Here is a 7,744-nt window from a genome sequence, read left to right on the forward strand (position 1 = left end):
AGCCCAGTCTTAAAAATCAATCTGGTTCCGAAATAATAATTCAAGAAATATATTGTGATTATGAATCAGAATATGATGAGGATGAGGCTTTCGAAGAGATTAGTAAAGAATTAATTCATTTTGAAGAAAAAACCAAACCTAACTTGGGTGATACCGAAGACATCAATATAGAGGACACAGATAATATCCAAGAAACTAAAATAAGTGTCCACCTTGAACCAAGGATCCGAGAAGAGTTAATTAAAGCACTCATAGAATTCAAAGATGTTTTTGCATGGTCATATGACGACATGCCGAGCTTGAGCACTGATTTAGTGGTTCACAAATTGCCCACCGATCCAATGGTGCCTCCTGTCAAGCAGAGGCTGAGAAAATTCAAGCCTGATATGAGTGTGAGAATTAAGGATGAAATCACCAAACAGTTGGAAGCGAAGGTCATTCGAGTCACTCGATATCCTGTTTGGTTAGCTAATATCGTTCTCGTACCAAAGAAAGACGGCAAAATTAGAGTATGCGTCGATTACCGCAATCTCAACAAAGCAAGTCCAAAGGATAATTTCCCAATACCCAATATCCATATTTTGATCGATAATTGCGCCAAGCATGAGATAGGATCTTTCGTGGATTGTTATGCCGGGTATCATCAAATTCTAATGGATGAAGAAGATGCAGAAAAGACGGCATTCATCATACCATGGGGAACTTATTGCTACCGAGTAATGCCTTTTGGTTTGAAGAACGCCGGGGCAACTTATATGAGAGCAATGACCACAGTGTTTCTTGATATGATACACAAGGAGATTGAAGTATACGTGGACGATGTGATCATAAAATCAAAGCATCAGGCCGACCACGTTGGAGATTTGAGGAAATTCTTCTTAAGACTTCGCAGGTACAACCTCAAGCTTAACCCTGCCAAATGCCCATTTGGAGTTCCATCTGGAAAGTTGCTGGGATTCATAGTCAGTCGACGAGGCATCGAGCTAGACCCATCAAAAATCAAAGCCATCTAAGAATTTCCACCTCCAAGGAACAAAACTGAAGTAATGAGTTTGTTAGGGAGGTTGAATTACATCAGCAGGTTTATTGCTCAGCTCACGACAACCTGTGAGCCTATTTTCAAATTGTTGAAAAAGGATGCTGCGGTCAAATGGACCGATGAGTGTCAAGAAGCGTTTGATAAGATAAAAGGATACTTGTAAAACCCACCCGTGCTGATCCCACTGGAGCCAGGAAGACCTCTAATTCTTTACTTGACGGTCTTGGAAAATTCGTTTGGTTGTGTATTGGGGCAACATGACCTCACCGGCAGAAAAGAACAGGCCATCTACTACCTTAGCAAGAAATTCACAGCTTATGAGGTTAAGTATACTCATCTGGAAAACACATGTTGCGCCCTAACGTGGGTAGCTCAGAAGTTGAAACACTATTTGTCGTCCTACACTACTTACCTCATTTCGCGTTTGGATCCGTTGAAATATATTTTTCAAAAGCCTATGCCAACGGGAAGACTTGCAAAGTGGCAGATATTGCTCACAGAATTTGACATCATCTATGTGACTCGAACTGCAATGAAAGCCCAAGCACTGGCCGATCATTTAGCCGAAAACCCGGTCGACGAGGAGTACGAGCCGTTGAAAACCTATTTTCCCGATGAAGAAATAATGCATATCGGCGAGATGGAGCAAATTGAAAAACCTTGCTGGAAACTTTTCTTTGATGGGGCCGCCAACATAAAAGGAGTCGGGATAGGAGCTGTAATCATTTCTGAAACAGGGCATCACTATCCTATTACGGCTCAACTACGATTTTATTGCACCAATAATATGGCTGAATATGAAGCTTGTATTTTAGGGTTAAGGCTAGCCGCAGACATGGCTATCCAGGAAATCTTAGTCATGGGTGATTCGGATCTTCTGGTACATCAAATTCAAGGAGAATGGGAAACCCGAGACTTGAAGCTCATACCATACCGACAATGTCTACATGATCTTTGTCAGCGGTTTCAATCAGTGGAGTTCCGACATATTCCAAGGATCCATAATAAGGTTGCTGATGCATTGGCTACCCTGGCATCAATGTTGCACCATCCGGACAAAGCTTATGTGGATCCACTACATATTCAAGTCCACGATCAGCACGCTTATTACAATATGGTTGAAGATGAATTTGACGGTGAACCGTGGTTCCACGACATCAAGGAATATATCAGAATGGGGATATATCCAGCACAAGCCACAGGGGATCAAAAGAGAACCATTAGGCGATTGGCAAATGGGTTCTTCTTAAGCGGAGGAGTTTTGTATAAAAGAACACCAGATCTTGGATTATTAAGATGCATAGATGCCAGACAAGCTACGGCTGTCATGTCTGAAGTACATTCGGGAGTTTGTGGACCCCACATGAGCGGATATGTGTTGGCAAAGAAAATCCTCCGAGCTGGTTATTATTGGCTTACCATGGAGCGAGATTGTATTAGTTTTGTGCGCAAGTGTCATCAATGCCAGATACACGGAGATTTGATTCATTCTCCACCATCCGAGTTGCACACAATGTCGGCACCATGGCCCTTCGTTGCTTGGGGCATGGATGTGATTGGACCAATTGAGCCGGCAGCATCCAATGGGCACAGGTTCATTCTGGTAGCCATTGATTATTTTACCAAATGGGTTGAGGCCAAAACATTCAAATCAGTGACCAAGAAAGTTGTGGTCGATTTTGTCCACTCAAATATCATATGTCGATTCGGAATCCCAAAGGTGATCATCACAGATAACGGTGCTAATCTTAACAGTAACTTAATGAAGGAAGTATGTCAACAGTTTAAGATTACACATCGCAACTCTACCCCATATCGGCCCAAGGCGAATGGAGCAGTCGAGGCAGCCAACAAAAACATAAAGAAGATACTTCGGAAAATGGTAGAAGGTTCAAGACAATGGCATGAAAAACTACCATTTGCGTTATTGGGATATCGCACTACTGTTCGCACTTCAGTAGGAGCAACTCCTTATTTGTTGGTATATGGCACTGAAGCAGTAATTCCTGCAGAAGTTGAGATTCCTTCCCTTCGGATCATCGCCGAAGCAAAGATTGATGATGATGAATGGGTCAAAACCCGTCTGGAACAGTTAAACTTGATTGATGAAAAACGATTGGCCGCAGTATGTCATGGTCAATTGTATCAAAGAAGAATAGCAAGAGCATACAACAAAAAGGTGCGTCCACGGAAGTTTGAAGTGGGTCAACATGTGCTGAAACGTATTCTTCCACATCAGGTTGAGGCAAAAGGCAAATTTGCCCCGAATTGGCAAGGACCGTTCATTGTGACCAGAGTATTATCGAATGGTGCACTATTCTTAACAGATATTGAAGGCAAATGCATAGACATGGCGATCAATTCTGACGCGGTAAAGAGATATTATGCATAACTTTTTGAATGTTTGTATTTAGCATTATTTCGAAGATTGGAATGACAAAAGCAATTTATTCTGCTATCCAAACACTATACCCTTTGCTTCCCCTTTGAGCCATATTTGTTTCTTTCCTACCCTCTCTTGGAATCAATGAAAATCAAATATGAAATAATAATAATAATTAAAAAAAAGGAAAGAAAATCACTATTATTGAGTGAACTACGTTTGACGTGATTCCTCAAAGAAGGATACGTAGGCGCCTCACGGCTCGGTCATAGGGTGCACAATATGCATAATGTGCGCAAAAAGAAACATTAAGAGACCCCAATCAAGAAACTGGGGCAGGAATTGTATTAGAGATAAGAAAAAGATTCCAAAAGTTGTAATTTTAAACCCATATCAAAACTGTTTAAATTTTGATACCTTTCCATTCCAACCCCATACCAAAAAGACCTTTCGACCAATCTTAGAAAAATGCCGAGTCAAGCAAATGAAGATGGTTCCTAACACTCTGGTCCAAACAAGAAAAGAAAGTAAAAATGAGAGAGTCTTATAGGTGAAAACCCACACGGGCACCATGAGACGACGAAAGTTGAGAGAAAGTAAAATGAGAGAGTCTTATTGGTGAAAACCTTCGCAGGCACCATAAGGCGAAAAGGAATGAAGAAATAAACAAATGAGGAAGGTTTGCCGGGTTAAACTCTTTTAGATACAGCGACCCAAATAAGGTTTGTAAATTGGCAAAAGAAAATTGGGTTGTGGAAAACAATTGAAAAGAGGTTGGTTAAAAAGACTGAGTTGATTAATCCAAAATGCATACCATGATCATTGGCGCCAGTGACTCCAATCAGATAAGTCCTTTATTCCTTCTCCAAAAAATCATCCAAAATTGGATTTTTCTTTTCATTCTAGATTGTCGAAATCGTCATGTTTTCGTCACTAATAATCTTACTCTTCTAAAGCTTTTGAGATGAGTTTTGTTCCAAACAAATAAGAAAGAATGTCAAGGTATACTACAAAGATTCAAGGTTGCATAGGACAAAAATACGGCCATGATGGGCAGGAGGTAATAAAAAATAATAAGATATGGGTGTAAGAAAAATCAAAAGCGGATCAGCAATGTTAGGAGAACATATGATTACGGTTAAAAGGGTTTGAAGGAAAACATACGGATGGGGATCCTATAGTTAAGGGTCAATAACAAGGAAAAACACTCTTTTCAACCATTCCAAGGCAACAAAACAAGAAGAAGAGAAGCCCCACCGTCGGCAAGAATGCCCCAGTTAACCATCCTGTTTTAAAACTAACAAAGTTTTCTTTGATTTAAAATAGGGGCAAAAACAACATTTGTGTCAGGAAACACCCGGAGAAAGAATTAAAGAAGAAGTCAGGCGTCTACCTGGAGAATGAGTATGAAGAATTTAAGAAGAAGTCAGGCGTCCACCTGGAGAATGAGGATGAAGAATTAAAGAAGAAGTCAGGCGTCCACCTGGAGAATGAGGATGAAGAATTAAAGAAGAAGTCAGGCGTCCACCTGGAGAATGAGGATGAAAAATTTAAGAAGAAGTCAGGCGTCCACCTGGAGAATGAGGATGAAGAATTTAAGAAGAAGTCAGGCGTCCACCTGGAGAATGAGGATGAAGAATTAAAGAAGAAATCAGGCGTCCACCTGGAGAATGAGGATGAAGAATTTAAGAAGAAGTCAGGCGTCCACCTGGAGAATGAGGATGAAGAATTTAAGAAGAAGTCAGGCGTCCACCTGGAGAATGAGGATAAAGAATTTAAGAAGAAGTCAGGCGTCCACCTGGAGAATGAGGATGAAAAAAAGAATTTAAGAAGAAGTCAGGCGTCCACCTGGAGAATGAGGATGAAGAATTAAAGAAGAAATCAGGCGTCCACCTGGAGAATGAGGATGAAGAATTTAAGAAGAAGTCAGGCGTCCACCTGGAGAATGAGGATGAAGAATTTAAGAAGAAGTCAGGCGTCCACCTGGAGAATGAGGATGAAGAATTTAAGAAGAAGTCAGGCGTCCACCTGGAGAATGAGGATGAAGAATTTAAGAAGAAGTCAGGCGTCCACCTGGAGAATGAGGATGAAGAATTAAAGAAGAAATCAGGCGTCCACCTGGAGAATGAGGATGAAGAATTTAAGAAGAAGTCAGGCGTCCACCTGGAGAATGAGGATGAAGAATTTAAGAAGAAGTCAGGCGTCCACCTGGAGAATGAGGATGAAGAATTAAAGAAGAAATCAGGCGTCCACCTGGAGAATGAGGATGAAGAATTTAAGAAGAAGTCAGGCGTCCACCTGGAGAATGAGGATGAAAAATTTAAGAAGAAGTCAGACGTCCACCTGGAGAATGAGGATGAAGAATTAAAGAAGAAGTCAGGCGTCCACCTGGAGAATGAGGATAAAGAATCGAAGAAGAAATCAGGCGTCCACCTGGAGAATGAGGATGAAGAGTTGAAGGAGAAATCAGGCGTCCACCTGAAGAATGAGGATGAAGAATTGAAGCAACAGAAGTCAGGCGCCCACCTGGAGAACAAGGGAATATAATTGAAGTATTGAAATCAAAAGCCCGCTCGTATGAGAAAGGAGCACACTTAGAGTTAATAAAGCAGAGGAGTCCAACAAAGTTCCCAGCAGGAAACAACAAGAGTCCCCAGCAGGAAACAACAAGAGTTCCAAACAGAGAAAGAAAATACGGGACACAATGAAAGGGAATGCAGAATAAGCCAAATGCCCAAGAGTCACCAAGATATCAAGACAACAAGAAACGCAAGGGCATGATCTAGATAAGATTTTATAATTCATGTACCATAGTCTAGTTTAGCTTTTTGTATTACCTTTGAAGCAAGGTATAATAAGGAGGTCAGCAAGCAGTAAAAGAAGCACGAAACAGCAGTAGCATCACAATCCCATGGTAGTCCCAGCTACCCAAAACTTCCCGAACTACATTGACCTGATTCCTTTATAGCCAAGGATATGTAGGAAACCTTTGAAGCAGAGGTTTGGTCAAATCTTTCAAAAACTGCTTCCCACAGAGTATTTGAACGGGCAATAATCGCTCGTATTCGCTCACTTTATCTTTGCACGAAAACTCTTCGAGTTTCCGCGCAAAGAGGGGCAGCTGTGAGCACGTGATTTTTGCCTCATGAAAACAACTCCAAAATAAATCAAAAAAATAAATAAAACAAATCTCTTTTACTATGCAATTTTTAGAATTTGTGTGGTGTTTGTTAATTATTTGTGTTGTCCGTAAATGTTTGCTTTGTTATAATTAAACAAAATTAAAATAAAAATACATGTTTCATGCATATCTAGGATTTAATTATGCATTTAATAATTGATTAAAAATAAAAAAAATATGCATTTGTTCTAATTTTAATGTTTCACTATGTGATTAATATTTTGTCTATGTGTTAATAATTGTTAAAGGTTGATTAATGTCTTGTAAAGTTAATTCTTGTTTTTATAATTTTAATTAGGATTTTAATAATTAAATTGGAAATTAAAAAGAAGTGGAAATTAAATGGGCAAAACGGATATGGGCCAAAAATCCTAAACAAAAATCAGGCCCAAACAATTTCAACCCTCTACAGCCCAATCCCAACACCCCCATGTCCGGTCCAATTCAAACAAACCAAACGACGGCGTTTGGTCATCCTTCATCAAGGGCCGTTGGATCAAATCCAACCAACGGTTGAGATCCCACATCCCTTACCCGTAACTTTTACCTGACCCATTGCCCCGATTCAGCCCGACCCCAACGTTAAACCAAACGACGTCGTTTGGTTAAGTGAGATGATCCTGACCGTGAATCTTACTTGATCGGAGGTCAATATCCATCCACCCCTTCCCTATATAAATCCTAAACCCATACCCCGGCCCCCTAACTAAACACCCCCCTCCTCTCTACTGTTCATCATCCCCTCCGAAATCACACCCCTAACCCTAGCCGCCCTCATTCCCCACCGCCTGAAACTCGGCGGCAACAACGCCGCCGGTCACCACCTTAATACCCCGGAACCCCCTGACCATCCTCTATCCAATTATGTTAGCCACTTGGCTCGAATCCTCCTGAAGGTTCTCGAATCTTCATTTGAAGATTCGAGCCAAACTCAAATCTAAACCAAACAGCCCCTAATTAACACCATAGCATCCCTTATCCATCCTCATCACGGATCTATTAGTTGCATGGCTCGAATCCTACTGGAACTGCTCGAATCTTCATTTGAAGATTCGAGTGCAACCTGACCCTATCCCAACCTACCTCAGACTCACACCAGTTACCCACCTGACCTCCCTCGTGCCTAGAATACCATTGGTTT

The sequence above is a fragment of the Nicotiana tabacum genome, chromosome 20 (genome assembly GCF_000715075.1).
Source record: "Nicotiana tabacum cultivar K326 chromosome 20, ASM71507v2, whole genome shotgun sequence".
NCBI classification, from domain to species: Eukaryota; Viridiplantae; Streptophyta; class Magnoliopsida; order Solanales; family Solanaceae; genus Nicotiana; species Nicotiana tabacum.